The sequence below is a fragment of the Psammomys obesus genome, unplaced genomic scaffold (assembly GCF_907164565.1).
Source record: "Psammomys obesus unplaced genomic scaffold, mPsaObe1.curated_primary_1811, whole genome shotgun sequence".
NCBI classification, from domain to species: domain Eukaryota; kingdom Metazoa; phylum Chordata; class Mammalia; order Rodentia; family Muridae; genus Psammomys; species Psammomys obesus.
Genome location: NW_026592118.1, coordinates 9,718,559 through 9,744,495, shown reverse-complemented (window position 1 = coordinate 9,744,495; position 25,937 = coordinate 9,718,559). Strand labels below are relative to the sequence as shown.

Sequence of the window (25,937 nt, the reverse complement as noted above, 5' to 3'; positions counted from 1 at the left end):
GTAGAGAACCTTCCGAATGGTAGAAAGTACCGAAAGATGTCAGATCTGTGAGGTATCAAGGGCCCATCCAGTGCCACTGGGTACTCCACTTTGGCTGCACATGAAAGCTGCCTGGAAGGTTCCGAATAAAACTGCCTTTGCCAATTTCTGAAAATGATGATTTGATTTTTATGAGATGGGGCCTAGTAGCCAATTTCTAGGTGCTTCTAGGAGGAAGACTCACTGTTCCAGCCTTAAGGAGCTCAGGTGTCTGGGAGGGAGATGACCAGTGGTGGAGGAGCTGCCAGGAGCTGCTGGCAGAAGGTCTGCTCGATCCCCACCAGGGTTCACTGTACTTAGGGCTTCCTTTTGCTGTGATAAAGCAAAGCAGCCTGGGGAGGAAAATTTTATTTCAGCGTAAAGCTTGTAGTCCACCATCCAGGGATGGCAAGGTAGGAACTCAAGGCAGGAACTTGGGAGTCAGAGGCCATGGAGAGGTGCTGATTACTGAGTAGCTCAATCAGCTTCCTCATAGCATCCAGGACCACCAGTCCAGGGATGGCACTACACACAGTCATTTGGGCTCTCCCCCACTAACCATCAATTAATAAATACTCCACAAACTTACCCACAGGCTAATCTGGTAGAGGAATAGTCTCAACCGAGGTTCTCTCTTCCTAATAAAATGACTCCAGTTTGTATCAAGCTAACATAACAGAATATTTTTTTTTGGGTGGGGGTGGGACTCTGGAGTAACCTAAAAAAACATACTTAAGCCTGTGTTGGAGAGACGGCTCAGTGGTTAAGAAGACCCCAATTCAGTTCCCAGTATCCACCCCCTGGTGGCTAACAATCACCTGCAGACCGGGTGCCCTCTTCTCATCTCTCTGGGCACTGCACACATGTAATGTTCATTCACACATCCAGACAAACATCCACACACATGAAATAAAACAGTTTAATCTTGATGGAGTGGATCTTCATAGGTTCAGTGGTTAAAGGCATGTACTGCTGTTGCAGAGGGCTCACATTTGATTTCCAGCTCCATATCAGGTGACTCTCAACTTCCTGTAACTTTGGTTCCAGGGAGAATTGACTCCTCTGGTCTCCAAGGGCACCTTCACTCACATCCACACAACACACAACTGAAAAAAAAACCCAATAAAATAACAACAATAATCTTTTTAAAATACCTGTTGGAATTTGCATGTTCTTGGAGAACATCCTCAATAGAACCTCCAAGCATCCTTTCACTCATTTTCTATGCAGACTTCTAACTCAGAGATAACAGGATTTGTCTTACATCTTAACGCTGGGGTGGCACTTGGGTGACACTGTGCCAGACATTTGTCTAAGTCCTTGAAGCATTTGCAGTCTTTGTTAATTGCATAATGATTTCTGAAACAGGGGTTTCTCTGTGTAGTGCTAGCTGTCTGAAACTAGCTCTGTGGACCAGGCTGGCCTTGAACTCAGATATCCACCTGCCTCTGCCTTCCGAGTGCTGGGATTAAAGGTGTGAGGCAACACTGCCTGGCAGACGATGAATTTTTGCCCCCAAACTGGCTTATAGATCACCTTTAGCTGCAATGGCTTACAGCATTGTATTACTTTGGTCAGTCCTGAGAACCTGGTGGGGCCTAATAGCTTCAGTTCTGCCCTTTGGAGACCTCTTTGACTGACTGCCCATGGAAGATGGTTGGGAACCAGAGTCCGCTTCCCCAGGGCAGCATTCTTTGGCAGTGTCCTGGGAACTTCTTGGCCCCTGGGCTGCGTGGTCACAGCTGGTAGGCTGGCCCTCCCACAGCGGAAAGCTCTTTCTTAGACAGCCTAAGACTGCAGAGAAACAACAGTTTCTACCAGAAGAAGCTGGAGGTGTGGCTACCTTCTTTCCTAGGAGGACCACCCATTCTGGGGCTCTGAAAGTCCACACTTCAGAGAGGCGTGTCTTGCTGGAGAGCCTTTGTGGAGTGAGGCGTGGCCAGGAGGCAAAGGCCCCTGATGCTGGGGAGAGCAGGTATGCTCTGAGTTCTGAACTCATTCTGTAAGGGGGTGGCCAGCTTTCAAGGAAAGATGACCCCATGTGTGAGTAAAGAGTGTTTTTCAGGGTCAGGGGCTACCTGTTAGGAGGATGCATGGCAGAATTCTGGTTTCCCTACAAGGCTTGTGACTGGTTTGTATTCTCTAAATCTAAGATAAGATTTGGTTGCAAGCATTGTAACTCCCCAAGAATCAGAAAAAAATTCACTTTCATTGAGATATAATTCTCTTACTGTATGATTTCTTATTTAATGTATAGAATTCAATGGAGCTTATCTTTAGAGATAAGTAGCAGCATCACAGCTTTAGAAAATTATTCTATGTATATGTGTGTCTGTTCATTTTGTTTATAGGTGTGTGTGTGTTTGTGTGTGTGTGTGTGTGTGTGTGTGTGTGTGTGTAGGTACATGTACATGTAGAGGCCAGAGAAATCCTCGAGTGTTGTTCTTCCTCTGGCATCTACTTCTCCCCATCCCCCACCCTAGATGACACAGTCTTTCACTGACTTGGAGTTCAACTTGCTTGGTTGACCAGCAAGCCCCAGGGATCTGCCTGTTTTTGACTCTGACAAACTGGGGTTACAAGCACACATGACTATGCCAGGGCTTCTCAACATGGCCTCTGGGGATAGCACTCAGGTCCTTATGCTTGCATGGCAAACGCTTTGCTGCCTGTGCCATCTCTCAGTCTTGATAGATCACCTTTAGCTGCAACCCTTCTTTCTACCACCTGGACCCCGGGGCAAGCACCAATCTAGTCTGTCTACCGCAATTTGCCGCTCTGCCCAAATCACAGATGAACAGTGTCTTGTGTGGGCTTGTGCTTGCCTCCTTTCAAGCAGTGCAGTCTGCTCAAGTGTGTACCTCTCATCACAGCATCACTTCCTGCGGTCAAGCAAAGTCCTCTGCACAGGCAGACCTCCTCATATCCCTTCCCCATCAAGAGCAACTGAGTTTGTGTCAGTGGCATTTGGCTATCGTGGATTAGGCTGCTGCGACCTTTGTGTCCAGGTTTGTATGTGGACATGAGTTCAGCTCTTGAGACCGTTTCTAGGTGGCTTTTCAGGAGCCAGATCAAAAGCACGAGAGACTCCAGGAAAAGGACTTGCTAGAAGGAGAACGCTTGTTCCTTGGTTGTGTCCCTGGACCAGGTGGCAATTTGCAGTCACCCTTAGGAGAGCTTGCCATTCAGTGTGCAGTATCCTGTGAGGGCTCATGAAAGCTGTCCTGGTCCCTTCCCAGCAGTGGTCTGTGTCTGTTCTATAATGCTTCAAATTTTCACGTGTAATAAAAGTTACAATGAAAAGCCTGTGTGTGGATACATGAGTGGGAACTTAGTTGGCACAGTGTCCTGACATCCTCTCTACTCTTCTCTGATCTTCAGTATAGGGCACAGTCACGTGATTAAGACATTTATGAGTCATGAGAGGAAACTGGCCTGTACAGGTGAGAGTACAGGGCTAGGTGAGAGGAGCATGGATTCTAGCTCGGCAGCTTTCCGTAGCCTACTTTCCCCAAGACTGGTGCCTCTTGCCTGGGCTCCTGGGGAACTTGCTTATGTTCATGCCCCCGCTCCCCCGGACTTCAGTTTCCCTGTCACTGAGACAAGGTAGCATCAGCTGAGGCCGTCACTCTCAGACTGCATTTGAGATCGGAGCCTCCTTGGAGACAGCCCACTTCAGTCCACATGATGCCTACCCAGGAGCTCTGGGAGGTTTTCCTAGCTTGTGGACAGGCTGGCCAGGGGTCAGAGCAACTATCCCTGGCCAAGGACAGATGAACATGGGTATAGAAGCCCTTCAGCTTCCTCTCAGAAACTAGTCCAATACTGCATGCCATCCTTTGTTGATATCCTATGGTCATTTTCTGCAGTTCTCAAGTTCTGGTCAGGGCATTAATCCAGAATAGCTGTTCTTCATAAATCTACCTATCCTTTTCTTCTTTCCTAGGTAGCAGACTTTGGGGTGCTCACCCTGAGGAATTTTTGTTGTTTGCTGTCTTCTGCCTGAGTGCAGGTGCTTTCTGGCTATGATACTTCTGAGCCAGGTAAGGGAGCCCTACTAATCTCTGCAGAGCACACACCTAATGCTTGTACTTAATCATCACTGTGTGCAAACAGGTGTGAGCTGGATAGAGTCAGCAGGTTCGCCATGCCTAGTCTCAGCTGAGAGCCGCCAGGAGAGAGGCCCAGGGAACTCAGTGGCTGAGAATGATGAATGTGGATGGCAAATCATCTGAGAACTTTCACATGATCTTCAATGTGAAAGAATGTGCGTGGTCCTCCAGGACAGGGGTCCTTGGGCTGGGGATCTCATGATCCAGCTGGGCCTGAGTTTCCTCCCATGAAAATGCAATCCTTGAACTTGATCATTTAGCTGGAGTCTTAGCACTGGTCTCTGAGCTCCACAGAGCCACCTGTCTGCCTGGTGACCTGGGGCATATTGTTCTGGAGACAGAAGAAGGGATTGTGATGTTATCTAGAGGAGAGAGGTTTACAGAGGGGCAGATGCTGGGCATTGGTAGCTGGCCACTGACTTTCCACAGTGTGGGAAGCTCTTTGTCTCGTCAGGTTTTGCTCCCATGTATGGACCTACAGACCAAGAGACTTTCACAGGTTTCATTGGAAAGGGGCAGTCTCCTTGGAACTTAGACTGGGAAGATTCCTAAGGCTTCCCCCAGAGGAAGGACTCACATGCCTCCTACATTCTAGCCCCTTTCCTCTCTGTTGCTGTAGACACAGGACAGGTTTAAAGATGCTTGTAGAGTGATTGAAGGATTTGCAAAGCAGCCCCTTGTCTTGGCCATCCAGGCCAACACCATATAGAAAAAGAGGGTGATCATCTTCCAGGCACCTTCACTGGTGAGACTTTAGTATCAGCATTGCCACCATTCCTCTCTCTCTCTTGTGGAGGCTGAGCCTAGAGACGACGCCCTGGCTGGTCCGTCTGTTCTGTCTGCAGCGCAGTAGATAGAGTGCTGTGTGCTTGGCCTTCTTCGAAGGCAGCAGGTCTTGCCTCCTGTCTCTGGACAGCGGCTGTCTGCACAAAGCTCAGAAAACAGGTTCAGCAGGTTGTGTGTCCTGATCAGCAAGGCTCTGGCAGGCTCCTGTCCCCCAGTGCTGACTTCTCTGGTAGGAGAATGGCTCTGGCTGCCCTGGAGTCCTGTTACTCTAGGGAGGTTAGACCCTATTAGCTTTGGCCCTAGCATCAGATTTTCTCTTTAGGAACAGTCTGCCTATAGAGCAGCCTATTGATGTGACTATAGCCGCCATGCTGTCAAAGAGGAAATCTTACTTCTGCTCACGACTAAATACGCAAAGGGCAGGAACTCCACTTGGCAAATGGCCCTGTTTACTTGAGGCTGCCTTCCCTGAACTCAGGCAAAGTTCAGGTACAGTTGCTTGCAGATACGGGGACTCTGAGTTCCTAGAGCACTCCAGCTGCACTCAGCTTTGCCCTGCACTAGCAGGGCTTCCCAGTCAGCAGCCACTCACTGAGAACTGGAGGCCTCTCGGTAGAAGTGATTTCCTCCCCCGAGTAAGCCTGTCTACTCTGTAGCCCTGTGGCTTCCCCTGCTGGTGTCCCTTTTCTTATCAGACAGAAAGAATTTATTGGAGGCTGTGAGCAGCTATCCACGGGGAGATCTTGGACTTTACCTCACATGCAAGTGTGTTTCAGCCAGGTTCAGGCAGGTCCAAACAGGGCTGACACACGACATGGCAGGCGTTTTGACAAAGTGCTTTTATCTAGAAGTAAATTTGTTTCTTGAAACAATTGGTTATGAAGTAACTGTTTTATAGTCAGCTTTCTTCTTCCTCTTCCTCTTCTTCTCTCCTTCCCCTCTTCCTCCTCCTCCTCTTCTTCTTTGTTTTTTTGTAAGACCAGGGTTTCACTGTGTAGCCTTGGCTGATCTGGACTCACTTTGTAGACCATGCTGGTCTCGAACTCACAGAGATCCACCTGCCTGTGCCTCCCAGAGTGCTGGGATTACAGGTGTGCACCACTGTGCCTGCTATTTAGTCAGCTTTCTCCATGTCCCAAAATGCTTTAAAGATGGGAAACTTGGCTTTGGCTCATGGTTTCAGATGTTTCAGCTCATGGGTCCTGTGGCAACATAGTGCCAGAGTGCATGGCAAAGGAAGAGAGAGAGAGAGAGAGAGAGAGAGAGAGAGAACACATGCAAGTGAGCTAGTGCAATCAGGCTTCCATGATGTAACTTTCTTCCTTTCGTTAGGTTCCACCTCCTAAAGCTCCCATCACTTGGGAACCCTGTTACTTGAGTACCCAGCTTAATTGACATGGCCATTTGAGGACATTTCAGATTTAAAGCCAAACAGCACCTATACTATTTTATTCATTTATTATTAGCGCGTGTTAGCTAATGATGTTAACATTTCATAGCTAATAACATGTATTGTGACATTTTCATTCTTTTATATAATATACTCTGCACATATTTTTTGCTCCCGTTATTCTTTTGCGTCCGCCCTCCACCATCTGATAGTCTCTTTCGTTTTCGCAAGAAGCTCACTTTGACCCTTAATGTCTCTCTATGCATGTATGCACACACATGCGCGCACACACAGGATAGTGAAACTAAAATCTAATGGAAAGTGCCACAGCTTCAAAATGGCTATTGTAACTGGACTGTTAGAACACCTCCGTTGTTTGTTGAGATGTGTACATTTTGGAGATGGCTAATTCCAATGCATGATGTTTTTTTTATTAGCAAGCTCTTTATAATGAAGTTTTAATTAGTTTGAAAAATATGCAGAAAACACTTTCAGTCTTCATTGTGCACACAGACCACACTTTCTTTATCCACATGTCTATTGCCAGCAACCTAGACTGCTTCCACACTGGGCTACTGGAGCTAGTGTGCAATCGACATGGAAAAGAGGTCTCTGTGCTATGCCCACCTGGAGCCCTTCAGGTACATAGGCCGGTGTGGAAAAGCTGGGTCACATGATGGTTCTCTGTCTGGTGTTTTTGAAGATCCTCTGTACTGATTTCCATAGAAACTGCATTAGTTTACATTCCCACCAGCAGTGAATAGGCCTCCTCCTTTCCCACATCCTCGCCAGCACTCATTGTTTGTCTTCTCCACGATAGCCAATCTGCCTGGAGTCAGATGGAATCGCAGTGTAATTCTGGTTTGCATTTCCTTGATGCCTAAGGATGTTGAGTACTTCCTCATGTGTTTACTGCTCACTCGTACTTCTATTGAGAACTGTCTGCTCAATCCCTTTGTGTACTTGCTCACTGAATGTTTGGTCTTTGAGTTCTTCGCAGATTCCACTGCAGTAGCTTAGGCAGTAGGATCCCCTAGGCATTCATGTGTGAGTTTGTTTGGAAACATGATGTGCTGTACACCCAAACTCTTAGCAAGAGAAAAGGAAACTTCTTTTCCTTGGCACACTAGTGCACCCATCTGGACCCTGGGATATCAGGCCCACACTCTACTAAGACGCAGCTAGATGCCTTCCCCCTTTCTGGATTTGGCAGCTGTCATTTTCTGGTTGTTTGAATATATGAACTTCACTGCCACAGACTCATGTTTCAGACAGAACAGAGGGCTTCTGGTTGCTCCGTTCAGGGTGGAGATTGACAGAAGGTGGCCTCATCTATAGGAACATACCCATCGTGCATACACAGTATGCCTCTTGTTAGTCCTAGGAGAATGTTCCATCTGGGTCAGAAGGGAGGTAAGGCACTGGACATCAGCAGAGACCTCGGACCTGGTCACTGAGGGCCTCAGGAAGCGTCAGACTCTCGCAGCCTGTCCTTTGGAAATACCTGCCTGCTTCTTCCCACCAACTCTGCTTTAAGAACACCTTTCTCTGGCCTGGAGAGATGGCTCAGAGGTTAAGAGCACTGGCTGCTCTTCCAGAGGTCCTGAGTTCAATTCCCAGCAACATATGGTGGCTCACAACCACAACCATCTCACAACAATCTGTTGCCCTCTTCCGGTGTGCAGGTGTACGTGCAAAACACAACATTGTATACATAATAAATAAATATATCTTTAAAAAAAAAGAGAACACCTTTCTCTGTCCTTTCTTACAGATCTAGCACACTGGCTTCTGTATTAACTTTGGGGTTTTGCCTGCCTGGTCTTGCTTCACTTAGGATCCGTTCCTGACTTTGTAGACTTGGCTTTTTTTCATTTGTAAGGTTAGTGACCTCCTTCCTCTCTCCTCCCTGTCCCTTGCCTTATCAAAGAGAGGGAGGGAGCCAGTAGGTGGCAGATGTCTTAGAGCAGTAGTTCTCAACCTGTGGGTCACAACCCTTCTGGGCGGCATTGAATGACCCTTTCCTAAGACCATTGGAAAACACAGGTGCTTATATTTCAGCTCACAACAGTAGCAAAATTAGTTATGAAGTAACAACGAAAATAATTCTATGGTTTGGGGTTACAACACGAGGAACTGTATTAAAGGGTCGCAGCATTACGAAGGTTGAGGACCACTGCCTAGAGCTAGTTACCTCATGGGCCAACGTCTGCATCCTGTGACTGTACCTATGCTGAACTGTTTATGCTGAAAGGAGAGGTGCGTGTGTTTAGATGCATGCTGATACCTCTTTGTTAGGGTCTAGGTTGTCATCCAGTGGCGCTTTTGTTTTGTTGGACAAGCATCCGGCTGTGCTGATGTTTGCTCTGTTGCCATCTGTGGCTCAGCACTGTCCCAGGAGCATCAGCTGATGGAGTGAGGAAAGGAAGAAGCTGAGCATCCCTGTATCACCTGCTTGCGAAGATAGAGGCAGATGGAAATGCACCCTTGGGTGCGTCTTCCCCTGTGCCTCTTCGATTCCCTACAGTTTGACATACATTGTTTATTTTTATTCTCTTCACCTTGACAGTAGGTCGATGAGCTCTGACCACAGCTCACAGATCCCAGCTCTCCTGTCCTCATCATGCTCTGTCTAGGGGGTGATTACGGCAGGGCCAGAAATAACCCCACTTCATTCCATTCCCCACCTTGATAATGAAATCATCTCCAACAACACAGACACAATGTCACCTTGGGCCTTTTCGGGCTCCTTTGTGTGCATGTGAACTCCTCAGAGCAGCATTCTTTCTCCACTGCCTGACAAGGTATATCTGGAAACCATCAAGGTCTACTCAGAGCTGTTACCTTCTATAGCAACATGTATCTACTGAATTTGTGATTCTATCTACCATGGTAGAGTGCGGCAAGTGTGGGGTGGCTGTATAAAAGTCCACAATGTTCCTTCATTTTGGTCTCCAGGAAGTTCATCTGTGCTTCACTGGGAGACAGAACACTCCCAGTACTGCCTGGTGCATTTCCTCAGTCCTTGGGAAATACGAGAGATGGGGTGTCCCGAGGTGGCCCAGAAAGAAACTCCCCTTGACAGCTGGCCAACCCTGAGGTGGAGGAGGGCCACATGCAAAGCTGCTGGAAAACAGGCACAAGAAGAACACTGAGAACCCTGGGCCTGGGTTCTCTCTCATGTGTAGGTCAAGCAAAGGCCAGACCACTACGCAGAGAGGGCTGAGGACTAGGCAGGGCCACCTTCTCCCTTTACCAAGACTGGAGGTGCTGTTGACCATGGGACTTCTTGGATGTGGAAACATTTCAGTGCGTCTGAAAGCCAAGTGGCCTCCTTCCTTGCAAATCTGAGAGCGGCTCAGATGGCTGGGCAATGCAGTCATGGGTGGAACCCTGAGCCTTCCACAGCCAGCAGCTCCTGTGTGCAGTTTTTATTTTATTTTATTTTTATTTTTGCATGCAGGATCTGCTTCACACACATTCAGGCAGGGAGTCTACCTGGGCTCCTTCTCTCTAGGGCAAAGTCAAGTGTGAGGATTCAAGGTTAATCCTCATTTGGTCCTTGGTTACGCTGTGCAGACTGAATGCCGGTGATTCCTGGGGACATGAGAAGGCAGCAGGAAGGTATCTGCTTCCTTCACCATGGTTATTGTAGGCAACCATGGTTATTGTAGGCAGAGGCCCTAGGATAGCTGGGATGGGGAGATCCCTGTCCGGACTGACTGCACTGTCAGGATAGGGGTCAGCTGTACTGGGCAGCATGGCCACCAGAGAAAGCACTGATCAGGGACCTCCCCAGGCTGCTGCATGTTCCCTCTCTTACTTCACTGTTTCCCCTGACGGGCTAAGGGAGCAAAGAAACTGCTGTTCCCAGGTGAAGCTTTTCTGCAGTGGTTGCTGGGGCTAGGAGTTTCCTCCTTGCTACTTCCTTAAAAGCCCTGGGCCCCGCAGGGCTGTGGCTCTCCTTGGGCCCAGATGATGTTAATGATTAACCTGTGAGCCTCTGCTGCTTGCTGTCCCCTCTCTACTTGCACATCAGCAGCTCTTGCTCTTGAACTGGAGCCAAGGAGTATTGGGGAAGGGCAGCAGTCTGAAAGCAGGAGGAGGGTGGAACCCCAGGCCATTCCTTTTAACTCTAGAAAGAGGCCAGACTGGACCGTTCTCAACACAATTCCACCTTTGAATGTGGCACCCTAGTAGCACCCTGCAAACCAAGAGACTCTGCCAACCTTCAAAAGAGTCCATGCAGAGGGCTCTGGGACCCCAGCTCTGAACTGAGTGAGAGGGTTCAGGTGTCCTGCCTGGGTGGCTTTCCTCTGAAAGCAGCTGCCTGCCCTCTCCGGGCTGCATTGCCACCTTCTGTCTGCTTACCTTCAGGGGTGGGACACACAGGTGTGTGGAGCCCACTGAGCCTGACAGTCTAGTTGGGGGCACCCATCTCCAGCTGGAATCAGGCCTCTCCTAGGACTGGCATCTTTTCCTTTTTAACCTGTCCCCTGGAGGATTTGCCTGAGGCTAGCCAGGCCTGGAAGCCATTGGTGTCTCTACTTTCATTGATTGAGGTCACCTGCTGTGTGGCCTGAAAGATCAGTGAGAGTCTCTCCTGCATCTTGCACAGCTGCCCCCATCTACTTCTCAGGCCCTTCTGCTGTGTGACAGAGCTCCAATGTGACTACTGTCGTGGCTGAGTGGGAGGTGACAAGCTTGCCAAGCAAGTTGACCTCCCTTTCTCCATTGTTCCCCATCCAGCTCTCCTCACTGTTCACTCAGTGGGCGTGAAGTGTGGGTGAAGGCCAGTAGTATGATGAGGGGTACCACAGTGGCTTTGGGGCTGGGCTGGGCTCTGATCAAGTTCCTTCACAGTCTTCACTCTCACTGATTGTAAACAACAGCTCCCTTCTTAAGGGCTCTCTCCCCACTGCTAGTGTCTCTCAGGTTAGATGGAATCTTCCTGGTGCTCTCCATCAAAACCAGTGGCATGAGTATACACAGGTTTCACAGTGTGAGTTTATATGAGGCGCCACATTTGGTCAGTGCTGACAGTCACACCCGGGGCAGATCCAGACATGGTGGGTACATGATTGCCCTCTACCCCTTCTTTCAAAGACAGCCTCACAGAAGGGATTGGGTTCCAGATAGAGATGGAGAAAAGATTTACAGGGAAGCAACAGAGGAGGGAGGGTTGTGATGTCACATCTTTATGTATCTCTTCCAGATATTGGTGTGACCCTTCTGAGCAGTGTAGTGAAGCAAAGGTGGAAATGTGGTATTAATGCCCCTGGAGCGCTGTTTTGTGAGATCCAGTTGTTCACCTGAGGCTGTAAGACCAGCCGTTTGATGCCTGTCTGCAGTCATGCTCAGCACTGCTCAGCTGGCCTATTCAGCCATCCCTTGCTGGTTGTCTGGTCATCCCTTGTGACACCAACTTTCACAACTTCCTTGAACTTCCATCCCAGCCTCCTCCCTCTGGCCTGTATCCCTACAGCACTTTGTTCTTGCTTACATTATATACAGAATGTGAACTGCTCTTCCTACCAGGCGGCTTCTTTGCTTGTCATTTAGCACTGTAGATGCTTAAGCAAAGCAGAAGCCAGCTTCAGGCATGCTCTAGTAACTTCCAGGGAACACACTAGATATTCAGATGTGAGCCCTGACAATATGTAATACAGGGAGACGTTGGAGTATTTCAGGTTTAAGAGAATCCAGAGTTGTAATAGCGTGTTTTGGAAGCAAATGTTAAAGGGCAAAGACTCCACAGTTGTGGTGTATTATTTTACTTCAAGGTAAAATTTCAAAGTTCTACAAAGGAAATTTACTGTGAATACAGGTGGGGCCCTTATTATTAAAATCTTTCCTGTGGACCATCCTGCCATGATGTTAAAAACTTTCTTTCAATTTTCTTTATTTAATCTTTTTATTGTGTGTTTGTGGGCACGTGAGTCATGGTTTACATGTTGGAGCCAGAGGACAGCTTTGTGGAGTTGGTTCTTTCCTTTTCCTTTATTTGGGTTCTTGGCATTGAACTCATGTTGTCAGGCTTGCATGACAAGTGACTTTATCTGCTGGGACATCTTAATGGCCCTAAAACTATCTTTGAGGATGGCATCAGAAAGATGGGGAAGTGAAAGGTACCAATACTTCTTTTCCCCATAACCAACAAACACCACATGCCAACAAAACAGCTGCAGACAATCTGTGAATGGCACAGAAACCTCAGAGAGTTTCGGAGTAAAGAATCTGAGTTTTGCCACAGATTATGGCTGCTATCTCCTATCATCTGGATCATGGTAACTGCAACAGTCTCATCCCACTCTGCTGTCTTCTACAACCATATCCCCATATGGCTATGCTAACCACAGGGCTAAGTCACAGCTATGCAACGCCATCCATGGGGCCTTACTGTCACTCTTATTCCCCTGGGATGCCACAGAACTAGCTATCAAAAAGAACTGGAGTGTTGGTATAATGGTTTTTTTTTTTTTTTAATGTATACACCTTACCGTTCATTAAATACTGATTTCTCCCCCACCCCACCCCTACTCTAGGGTTTCAATCTGGATATTGCATTGTGATACTCACTATAAGCATCCTGTCTCAACTCTTGTGTAAACAGGACAAAATAAAGCAACTAGATACAATGTTGTGCAATGGGAGGAGCCAGAGGACAGGAAAGAGGGGAGAAGCTAGAGAGCAGGAAAGGAGCGAGGAGAGCAGAGCTGGAGGAGAGATCTTGGAGGACGTGGAGCATGAACCAGACCTAAGATTTCACAAAAAGCAAGTATAATGTGGGAAATCTAAATGTTAGGAAACCGAGGGCTTGGAGGTTTAGGAGGGAGTAAATATTGCCCAGCATTGTGTTCTAGGTTAACTAAAAAACCTAGTCTCTGTGTGGTGATTTGGTTATATAGCTGCTTAGGATTAACAGCAGCATTACCAGAAGATAGATCAATAGTAAATATTAATAACCACCTACAACACTGGAGTTACCATTGTGCTTGTCCTTTTCCCTTGCCCCCAGTCACTGCTGCACCCTGTCATCTCTGGGGTCTTATTCCATGTCACAATGACATCTTTCTGGGACATGAAGGCTGTGCCTCCAAGGCCTGCACCATAATACTGATAATACATTGTAGGGGCCTGAAATAATATCCTGCAGTCTCTTAACTTTGGACTCTGGGTGACAATTGTGTACCAACATTTTTAAGACCCCTATTTCCATGGTGACTCACTTCTTGGGGTCAGAACCACCAGAGTCCCCTTAATTACCACGATGATTTGCTAATGTGCCCTACGCTGTGGAGTCAATATGTTCGGGTACATCTAAGAGCCCCAGACTCCAACTTTGTGGAAAACATTCACATACTTATGCCTAGAAAGGGAAGCTGTACCATAAGATATAGATGTCACAGGAATTCTACCAGCCATAAAGTATAGGACCTCAATCATGCAGCTGCTCCTGAACTTCTTGTGGACCATGAAAGACCAAAAGGGATGTCCTTTTCTAGAATGTCCTCAGTAAGGACAAGGAGAATTGGAGGACCCATCTCTTTGCTCACTGAAGACCTCAGTGGCCCTTGCTACTATACCACCATCACTGTAAACACCTCAGCTGTGGCTATTGAGACTCCTACAGTTTCCACTGTTATCATTCTCAATTGATAAAGCAGAATAAAGACTGCCTCACTGTACTCCTGGAATCAGAGCTGCCACACTCCACCCAGCTGGCACCATATACTCAAACAAATGAGATTAACGCCAATCTCTAAGGTTTGGAAGAGGTAACTGCTCCATAAAATGCTCAGAAATCAATGTGAGAACACAAGAAACATGAAAATAATCAAGGAACTGTGATAACTTCCAGAAGAATCATACTTCTTTAATAACTGACCACAAAGAAATGGAAATATATGAGGTAACTGTAAGGGCATAAAATAATTATATTACAAGACAACATAGGTATATGGTTCAGTGATATCAGAAAAAGGATATACAAATAACATGAAAAATTTAACAAAGGGCTAGAATTTATAAACAACCAAAAATCTCAAAGATAAAGAGTAGAATAAATAAATAAAAACAATACACAACATTAATGATATTCTCAATAAAATGGAATGTAGTCTGTAAATTTTGAGATGAGTTTTTAAAAAATTGTCCAGTGAGAAGAAAACAAATGAAAAAGTAAAGAAAGTCCTTGAAACTAATGGGAAATCATTAAGTGAACCAATGTTCCCATTATAGAAATCTCAGATGAAAAAAATGGAGAGAGACAGGGGTAGGGATGAGAAAAAGAAAGGTCAGTGTCTTAGTCACTGTTCTATTACTGTGAAAGACTCCATGACCACAGTAACTCTTTTACATTTAATTAGGGGCTTGCTTACAATTCCAGAGGTTTAGCCCATTATCACCATGGTGGGGAGCATGGTGGCAAGCATGACACCTTTCTAGGCATTGGAGAAGTAGTTGAGAGCTACATCTGCAAACAGAGCGAGAGACATTGGGCTTGCCATGGGCTTTTGAAACTTCAAAGCCCACCCCCTAGTGACACACAGTGATTCCTTGTAATTCTTCTAATCTTTTCAAATAATGGACTCCTTGGTGACTAAGCATTCAAATATATGAGGCTATGCGTGCAAGGGACATTCTGATTCCAACCACCACAGGCAGAAAGCTCAAGAGAGAATGACTGAAAGTTTCCCTGAAACCTGGGAAAGCTACAAATGTTTAGCTCTGTGGAGGCTCAAAGGCCTCAAATAGATTTTTTAAAATTTATTTGTTTTTTTATTAATTACAGTTTATTCACTTTGTATCCCAACTGTAGCCCTCTCCCTCATTTCTCCCAATACTATCCTCTGTCCCTCTTCTGCTCCCTCCCCCAGTACAACCTTGAACACACCCAATCTCATCTGACCTCAAATAGTTTAATTCAAAGAGATTTTGCACTGAAACACATTACGATCAAATTGTAATGGTCAAGAAAAAATAATTTTGAAAAGAACAAGAGAAAAGTAGCATGTCATAAACAAGAGAATACTCATTAGTGATCAGCATTTCAGTGGATTTCTCAGCAGAAACCCGTTTGGTCATGGAAGAATGGAATGACATATTCCAAGTGCAGAAAGATTTTCTCAAAAGCAGAGGGAGTTTATAACCACTAGACCTACCTAACGAGAAAATACTACATGACTGCTTCCATAAAAACAAAAGGATATTGACATTTAACATAAAGCAGATGACTATATGAAATTTACTGATGAAGGTAAATTTAAATCCAAGTTTAGAATAAAACTGCAATGGTGTTTTATTCTAAAGGGAAAATGTTAAAAGATCAAAGTATAGGGGACTGGAAAGATGGCTCAGAGGTTAAGAGCACTAGATCCTCTTCCAGAGGACCTGAGTTCAATTCCCAGCACTCACATGGCAGTTCACACCTGCCTGTAACTCTATTGATGCACATAAAATAAATAGATCTTTTTAAAAAGACCATAGTATAGAAAATGAAAAGCTAACTTGTTAGCTGGAAGTTAACAAGTTTTAAAATAAATAGATTTTTTAAAATAAATTTTAAAATAAATAGATCTTTTTAAAAAGACCATAGTATAGAAAATGAAAAGCTAACTTGTTAGCTGGGCACTCCATGATGCAGCACTCCTGAGGTCATCATCCACGGTGGAAATTTTGCAGTGGATGCACCACCCACAGATCTGTAAGTGAACTCCTACCCATGCTCTATAAAAAAACCTAATAAAGTCATTAGCTGATCAAAAAGGAATTAAAAAGGAATTATGCATCCATCTCTCTCAATTTTTTAACTGAAGATGCATTGTGACCAGATTCTTCAAGTTATGAGACTTCCTCTAGTGATGGACTGTAACCTGGAACTGTGAGCCAACTAAGCCCTTTATCCAGAAACATTAAATATTTGGGACAAACAAAAGTGTAATTTTTATGCGATTGAAAACTTATTAGCTGGAAATAGATTGGTTTGGTTTTTAAATGTTTTTAAAAGTTCTCACAATAACCATGAAAGATTTAAAAGAAGACAGAAAAGATATATAGAAGATACTTAAAAGACATAAGACAAATACTTAAAACATATTACTATAGAACATTTGTCTAGTCTCAACCCCCCACCTTCCCATCCCCTCACCCCCCCACACACACAGAGAGAGAGAGAGAGAGAGAGAAAGGAAAACCACAAAACAAGCAGACAACAACATGATTTCAGTAATAAGTCCTTACCTATAAAGTCATTAGAATTTTAACCCAAGTGGATGAAGTTTTTCTATCAGAGCAACTGTATGGGTAAGATTGTAGATCCAACTATATGCTGCCTACATGAAACTCACCCAACTTTAAAGACAGAAGGAGTCGGAAGTGAAAGAATGAAAAAGATATTCCTTGCAAATAGTAACCAAAAGAGAAATGAAAAATTTATTTAATAATATAAGAGTAAATTCATAAAATATAAGAATAATAAATATTTATATACTCAATTTCAGAGTACTTAAATATTAAAGTCAAAGTTGACATAATGAAAAGGAAGAAATAAATTAAAAAATAGTAATAATAATAGACTTTCATCAGGAGATAAATCATCAAGATAGAAAGGAGAGAACTGATTTCAATAGCATTAGACCAAATGGCCCAAGCAGACAAATGCAGAAGATAATGTCAAACAGCAGCAGAAAACACATTCTTCTCAAATCCTGAATAGTCACCAGGGCCATATAACACAGCTCATGAAATACATCTTAGCACAAAGTACCATAAAATGTTATTATAAATAATTATGTGTTCATGAGTTGAATAATGTAAAATAAATGTACAATTTCTAGACATATTCAACTCACAAAAACCAAGTCAGGAAGAAACAGAAAATTTGAAAATACTATCAGGAATTAGAGACTGAATCAGAAATCAAACACCTCCCAACAAAGAAAATCTGGGGAGTTGATCAGTTCACAGAATTTGACTAAACACTCTGGGAAGAATGAACAATAATCCTTCATTAAACTCTTTAAAAAAATGGAAGAAAGAATACTAAATTCATTTTACAATGGTGGCATTAACCCAGTAATGAAGCCAGACAAACACACCACATAAAAGATAACTACAAGTGAAGATGATAGGAAATTACTAAATAAACTAGCTAGTTGAAGCCAACAAAGTTAAAAAGGATCATACATTATGATAAAGTGGGATTTATCTTTGGAATTCGAAGATGGTTCAACATCACAAAGAATGGGCATAGGGGTCTTTTCAGAGACTGTTTCCCCAACCAAGGACCATGCATGGATAAAACCTAGAACCCCTGCCCGGATGTAGCCCATGGCAGCCCAGTATCCTAGTTAGGGGAACAGGGACTGTCTCTGACATGAATTCAATGGCTGGCTCTTTGACCTCCCCCCCTTCCCTGGGGGGAGGAGCAGCCTTGCTAGGCCACAAAGGAGGACATTGCAGCCAGTCCTGAAGAGACCTGATAAGGTCTGGAAGGGGACGAGTACCACCCCCATCAGTAGACTTAGAGACGGGCAGGGAGGAGATTCTGAATGGGAGGAAACTATGCCAGCTTGGAGGGTTAGGAAGGAATAACTATTGCCCCAGCATTATGCTCTAGCTTAATTAAATAAACCCTAGTCTCTGTGTGGTGATTTGGGTGTACAGCTGATTTAGGAATAACCACTGCTTAACTAAAAGATAGAAAACAGACCAATGAATAATAACCCACAGTAAATGGGGTATCAACGTGGGACAGAATTTACAGTAATCTAGCAAGAATGTACATAGAAAGTGAAACTATAGAGTAGTTTTTTAGTTCTGTTCCTTAAAAACAAAGGCAGTTCCTAAACTAGAAGCTCACAGATTCCTGATTAGACAGACCCCCTGCAGAGCAGCAAGGCCTCCAGCAGGCTGCAGAAAAACAAAAATTGATACATACAAACCCCAGAGAGGCAGTTTCTCTAGGTAGAGAAAAAGAGTGGCTCTTTAAGAAGGAAGCAAGATCCACTCTTTTTCTCTACCTAAAGAAACTGGAGAGCAACAGAACCAAAAAATTTGAGCACAGGGGTCTTTCCTGAGACTGCTATTCCAACCAAGGACTATGCATGGAGATAACCTAAGACCCCTGCACAGATGTAGCCCATGGCAGTTCAGTATCCAAGTGGGTTCCATTGTAATAGGAACAGGGACTGTCTCTGACATGAACTGATTGGCCTGCTCTTTAATTACCTCCCCCTGAGGGGGAAGCAGCATTACAAGGCCACAGAAGAAGACAATGCAGCCACTCCTGATGAGACCTAATTGACTAGGATAAGAAGGAAGGAAAAGAAGTCCTTTCCTATCAGTGGACTTGGGGAAGGGCATGCATGCAGAGGGTGGAGGAAGGGAGGGATTGGGACTGGAGGAGGGAGGGAACCATGGGGGGGATACAAAGTGAATAAAGTTTAATTAATAAAGAAAAAAGGAAAAAAAAATACATCACAAAAAAAGAAGGAAGCTTCTAAAAGCCAGACTTGGTTAGCCAAGGCAGAAAGCAAAACCGTTTGAGAAGAGCTTCTTGCTGGTCTGAGGAGCAAACATTTGTGGACCTTAACTTTCCAGAATGAGGGAGGGGTCCAGTGAGGGAGGCAGAAAAAATATCTCTCCCTAGAAGCAGGAGCCAGAGACAGACAGAAAAGTCTCAAGCATCTGAACTGGTTAAGGTCTGAAAGGGAAACTGGGTCTAAGAAAGTAAAGTCCTTAAGGAAAGGTTTTGAGATTAAAAAAAGATAATTTTCTATGTTGAAAATGGAGAAAGACACAGTGACAGTGCTTCTGGATACCATTTGAGTTTGTTTCTCTTTGCATACAAGTAATTTTTTTCTCTGATGATTTCAGTTTTGTATACCCTCTTTGGGAGCGATCAGGATAAGGCTTACTTGGAGAAAGAAGAGACTGAGAAAATAGATGATAAATTAAAGGCCATAGAACAGAGGTTGGGGGAATCTTTGAAGCAGAATAGAGAGCATTCAGAGCAATACAGTCTGGTACTTAAAATAACACCAAAAGAGGTGGCTCCAGATGAGAAAAGTTCACAGAAGCTTGAAGAGATTGCAAAATGGCAGCCTATTGAGATGCTGGAGAGAAAGTCTTCAGCTATAGGCCAACTTGGTCAGACTGGATATTGTATGTGTATTGTTAAGGTTTAATTACTGGATGAAGGTCTATGTGCTAAAGTAGAAATGCAGATCCTTTTCAGTGTTGTCTTGGAACAGGATCATGTAGTAGCTGGTGTGCTCCATGTTAGAGTTTGGAGAACCGAAATACGTGCACCATACCTTAGATTCATATTCAGAATTCGAGTGGGCTTTTGCCTTAAATTCTGGAGAGCATGATCCTAAGGTTACACGTTTGTTAGATATGGTGAATGTTTTGGAGATGCCCTTACAAATTGGGGCTGGTGGTACTTCAGCATGTATGTCCATTGGAATTCAACAATATTTTAGTCATTATGACATAAAAACTGTTACAGATATAACTTATAATCCTACAGTTCAAACAAGTATGAAAATATCTAACAGTAATTTTAAAAAGATGGTCATAAAACAGGAGAGAACTATACCTCCCCAAAATAGATTAAATAATGATTTATTAACTTTAAAATGTTTAAATGAGATAAGTAGCACACCTGCTAAGACAGTGGAATTTAGAAAGGACTGCTGAATTAGAGCAGCATGTAAAGGTTCTAATTCCAAAATGGAGATCAGGGAATGTGTTTCGCTGGGGAAGAGGTTTTGTGTATGTTCATACAGGAGAAGAGAAGTTACAGGTTCCATCAAAACTAATAAAAATCAGATATGACAAAGGAAGACCACCAGAAGATCTTGCCACACACAAGAAAGAGAGAAATCAAGAAGACTAAACAGAACACATAACATAAATTGCTGATCCCTTCACATGGGAACAACTCTGAAACTGTCTGAGACTTAAAAAAATGTCTCCAATACATGGCCAGTGAATCATTGGCTACAATATCTTCAAAATTTATTATGCCATTCTTTTAATTGGCATAGATAAAATTGGTTTACAGTTTCGTTTCATCCTGCACATCTCATGCATTTATAATTTTAGGACTGTATAATGCTTGTGGAAAATTATGTTTTCAGAACAAAAGGACTGAACACCAGAGATGCTGGGTCAAACCTGACAGAATCCATCCTTCAGCATGCTGAGATGTTAACACATCTGTCAACACTGACAGATCCAGCATCTTGCATGTTCTAGCATTCTGCTTGTTCTTGCCTCAACTGCTTCAATTGCTCTTTCCCATCAAAGCCCCCTCCCAAGAGAGCTTTGAAAAAAGCTACTAATCTCAGTTGGTCCAGCATTTTAGACTGTTCCAAACAGGACTTCTATTAAGCCTGAAATTTCAAATGTTAATGCTTGCTTAATTAACCATTTTCTCCAATTTCCTTTGGGCCCCCTAACAGGATTCCTGTGTGTTCAAAAAGTCAGCTAGAAAAAATTCATGAGAATGATGTCCAATTTCCTTTATGGGGGGGGGGTTGGGTAGGTTTTTGGTTGTTTTCTGTGGCTATATGAATGTTTATTGTCATTGGGAGGTGTTATAAATTATTGATGGGTCTTAGAGAGAAAACAAGGTTAGACTCAGGGATTTCTGTCTTTTCCTTTTTCTTTTCTCTATCTTTCTTTCTTAGATAAGGAGAAAAGAGATAAAAAGAAAGAAAGAAAGAAAGAAAGAAAGAAAGAAAGAAAGAAAGAAAGAGGAATACAGGGATATCTTACAGGAATAGTAAGACAAAAGGTAGATTATTGAATCTACTCAACTTAAGGTTTTATTTGTTATTCTCAAATAAGGTTATTTTTTTTAACTCTGGTATAGGATTTTGTATATTGGTGCAAAAATAAGTATTTTCAGTACATTGGTAAATTTTAGTATATTGATACAAATTTAAGGCTTCTTCCAATACTTTTAAACTGCTATTACAAACTGTTTAGGGTATTAGGTAATGCAAGTTAATTGCTAGTTAATCAACTCATAGTCATGTCAGACAATACTCTAATCACAGTAGTATACATCTTGGGTTTAGCGGATAAATATAATTTTGTAGACAGGTCATTTACATAAAGATAATTAAGTCTTCAAAAACTTCAGAGACATACAGAATATGGCATTTTTAAAATGTCTTTATTGTTTTAAAGATTCTTTGACAATGAAACAGGTCATCTCCTGGCAACACCCCACCTACCTCAAAGATAATGATGAGCATTGAAGAACCTCCATATGGAGATGGCTTCAAATGTGGCAAAAAGAAAATACCCTCATTTCATAACAGATAAAATTCTGCCAAAAATAGGCAAGCTTAAATGCAGGACAAGTCGACTGCTGAACTGTGCCAAGAGAGGGTAAGCAAGTCTCAAATAGTTCCTGTTTCATATATACGTCTGTCAAATATTCTGAGTCATAAGTCTGAAGATGATGCTCCAACATTATAGAGAATTACAGGTGACTGTAATTGTTCAGGCAGCAAACTGTCTCTGTCAATTTTTTTTTTTTTTTTTTTGGAAACTGCTAACTTGCACTTCCTATTTTCTCCAGTAACTAATTTTATTCTTTCTCAAGTCTCTGGTGGGGTTGAAGACCAAATAGTTATAGTTCCACAATTAAGCTTAACTTGTTTAGAATTTAAGAAAATGCTTTCATATATGTAATACCAATAAGGATAAAAGTTAATTTAGGTACAGCACTCTAAACTTGTCAAGATAGGATAGATAATCAAATATTTTCTCCTAAGTTACCAAATACACATGAACTGGACATTGCATATGTAAATCTTAGCTAATAGTTGTCATAACTTTTATAATTATTATTGTATTGAAAGAAAAGGAGCCTTTTATTGGACTTAAAGGGGGAAATGTTGGTATAATGTTCTTGTGGGATGTATACAATTTACCCTTGTTCATTCAAATGCTGATTTCTCTACTCCACTATCTGGTTTCAATCCAGACATTGCATTGTGATGTTTATTCTTAGCATCACCTGCCTCAAGTTTGTGTAAACACGCCACCCTCTGTAATTGTCAATTAAAACAATCAGCCAGTGCTGGGCAACGGAGGGGAGGAGACAGAAGCGAGTGGGAGGAGTCAGGGAGGAGAGATTGGCAGGAGAGGAGTTGGAACCACAAGGAGAGAGGAACCGGACCTGAGATACGACTAAAAGCAAGTGTAATGTTGGAAATTCTGAATGGGAGGAAACTATGCCTGCTTGGAGGGTTAGGATGGAATAACTATTGCCCAGCATTATGCTCTAGCTTAATTAAATAAATCCTAGTCTCTGTGTGGTGATTTGGGTGTACAGCTGGTTTAGTAAGAACCACTGCTTAACTGAAAGATACATTGATAATGAATATTAGTAACCCACAACACTTTATTTTTATTTTAATTCATCATTATTATTGTTAATGTTGTTGTCATTGTTATTGTTATGTATGTACATCTTGCACACATGGAGGTCAGAGAAAAATTTTAGGGAATTATTTACCTCCCTTCGCAAAGGTCATAGTGTCAAGTTCAGAATGTCACTCTTGGCAGCAAGTGTCTTTACTAACTGAGTCATCTTGCTAGCCCAGTTTTGTTCTTCTTTATGCGTGAATGAAAACCCTATTGTATACGTATATACAGGCATATATACATAACATACATATGAACATACATCAGATTTTCTTTATTCATCTATGGATGGACACCTTGGCCAGTTCCATAGCTTTGCTATTGTGAATGCTGCATCAGTGAATATGGGGGTATTCAGACATCCCTATTTTTTTTTTTTTCTGATTTTGGTTACTTAAGGTATATAACCAAGAGTGCTATAGCAAGCACCCTAAGAAGTCATTCTACTTTTAAGTAATTTTGAAAAATCTTTATGCTCATTTCCACGGAAGTTGGACTAATTTTCATTCCTGCCAATGGTGTACAGTGCTTCCCCACATCCTACTATTGCTGCCAGCACTTGGTGTTTCCTTTCTTGATAATAGCTATCTTGGCTAGGCTGAGGTGGGATCTCAAAGGTTTGATGGTCATTTCTTCAATGATTGCACATAGTGAATACTTTTTTGGTGTATTATTGGCCAATTGTACTACTGAGAACTGTTTGTTCAGTTTACTTGCCCAAAGCATGTTACATGCAGGTGTGAGATGGTCATGAAATCAATTATTTTGCATAATCAATATGCATTAATAAATAGTTTAACAAGGCCATTACTAATACCACTAATATTTTCCATAGAAATGAAAGAAAACAACCTAAAATTTATAAAGACACCTACAAGAGCCAAAGCTATTTTGAGCCGGAAAAACATAGCTGGTGGCATTACATGTTCTGATTTAAACTATATCACAAAGCTGTAGTAACCAGAGCATCATGGTGTCAGCTCAAGGGCTGAGGTACTTGATGTTTGTCTCAGAACTGAGAGTTCAGGGTAAACTAAACATCTATGTGACTGGTGCTAAGAACACATTAGCAGAGGGTGGGCTCAGGTAAACAGTGATGGGGAAAGTCGCACCCACTTGCAAAGGAAGGAAATTAGATTCCTATCTTACAGTATTCTCAAATATTAACTCATGCCAGGCCTGATGGAGTAGGTTTATAATCCCAGTGACTTGAGGGATTGAGGCAGGAGGATCATGAGTTTAAGGCCTATCTGGAAAGGAGCTCAGTAGCAGAATGCTTGCTCAGCATTTGCAAGGCTCTTGGTTTAGTTCCCAGTACCACACAACGAAGCCAACTCAAAATGGATGGGAGGATGACACATGAAGCCAGAACCACAAAACAAGAAGAAACAAGGGCTGAGTCTCCCCAACACTGGTCCTGGGGACTTTATGAATATGACTCCCAAAACATAGGTAACAAAATGAAGACAGACAGATGTTGCTACATCAGACTAGCAAGGAACAAAGGAGGCCTGTACAAGCCGTTGGCAAGGTGGTTGACCTAACTGAAGAGGGCAAAGAACCAATGTAAACATAACTTTTAGCTACTTGATTCAATTGTCAGTCTTGGAGGCTTCTGAATAAGCTCACCATTTCTAGTTCTTTCTAAACGCTTTGCTGGCTGTTTCAATTCAGCTGTTCTGGCTCAAAACCCATCCCCAAGGTGAATGACTCAAATTGGCTTCTCTCAACTTCTGAATTTCTCTGCTTCTGAACTCCATGAACTGCACTGCCCTGAACTGCACAAAGTCAACTGAACTCAACTGCACTGCACTGAACTGTGTATATTGTGCTGTACTGAACTCAAGTCTACTGCACTGTCTTCTCTACTGAACTCTTTTCTGTATTGTCTTTTCTTTCCTGCCTCTTATGAGAGTTGGGTGTATTCTCTCTCTGATGCATTCCGTCAGATCTTTCTCTGATTCGTCACTGTGACTGCTCCTCAAATGTGGGTGCTTCCTTCTACAAACTGACTTTACCTTCATTGTTTGGGATTAAAGGTATGTACTAAGGGTGTGTCTGTCTTTCAGCCAGAAGGATTAAAAGTGTTTCATTCCAGCCAAATCACACAGACCTAGAAGGAATTTGGATGTGATCCCTTGCCAGAGCAGTCATGTTGCTGGATTAGACCCAATAGATCCGTATCTTTTTAAAAGAAGAAATGGCCAACTGCCTATGAGAAAGACACAACGGAACTTATTATCCTAGAAACTCACAGGAAGATCTCAGTGAGAAGGTCAAATGATAGAAGTGATAAGGAAGTGGGGAAAAGAGACACTTGTCCCTTTAGGAGGGACTGGAAGCTGGTGTAGCTGTTATAGGAGACAACACAGGCATTCATCCAAAACTAAAAAGACAGTATCTCACAATCCCACTATGTCTTGAAGGAATTAGACTCAATAACCTGTAGAGAAATCCCTACAAGCCTCATGTACAAGAGATGTAAACATCTTCAGTGTATAGATAAAAAGGAAAAGTGATGTAGAAGTGTGTTAAATTGTATTTTTTTACTTATAAAAAGAAAATTCTTCCATTTAGTATAAGAGAGACACACCAGACACAGAAAATCAATGGCTGCATGGTTTCATTTGTACTGGAACCTAGCACAGTGGAATTCACAGAAGCATAGTGACAAGCAGGCTGCCAGGGGTTAGGGATTGGTGGAAGGGACAGGATTTTGCTCTAAGAATAAATTTCAGCCTGGAGGAAGTTATAGATTGTTGATATGCAATCAGGTTAAATTTATCTCAAATATATATTTTTGAATACTACAATAAATTCAGTTGTTTTTTTTTTTCTTTTTGGATAGTTTAATAGTAGCAGAACTGCTTTGTGCATATTGATTTTTTTTTTCTAGACAGGGTTTCTCAGTGTAACAGTCCTGGATGTCCTGGAACTGGCTTTGTAGACCAGGCTGGCTTTGAACTCAAAAAGAACTGCCTACCTCTGCCTCCCCAGTGCTGGGATTAAAGGCACGAACCACCACATCTACCTGCATATTGATTCCCTATCATTCAACTTTCTGGTTTTTCTTATTAGTTCTAGCAGTTATTTTATGGAGCTTTTGGACTTATTATATGTGTATTTGTATATATGTATAAATGATGTATGTGTAAATACATCATTTCTTCAAATAGACA

The 25,937-nt window shown here is 42.9% G+C and overlaps 1 long non-coding RNA gene across 1 annotated transcript in view; it reads left to right on the top strand.

Annotated features, from left to right (window-relative positions):
• Positions 1–25,937, top strand: part of LOC129680914 (uncharacterized) — a 144,042-nt gene that overhangs the window by 16,273 nt on the left and 101,832 nt on the right. Inside the window, exon 2 of the long non-coding RNA XR_008720756.1 lies at positions 3,965–4,061. This is a non-coding gene — a long non-coding RNA (uncharacterized LOC129680914). The remainder of the gene's footprint in view (positions 1–3,964; positions 4,062–25,937) is intronic.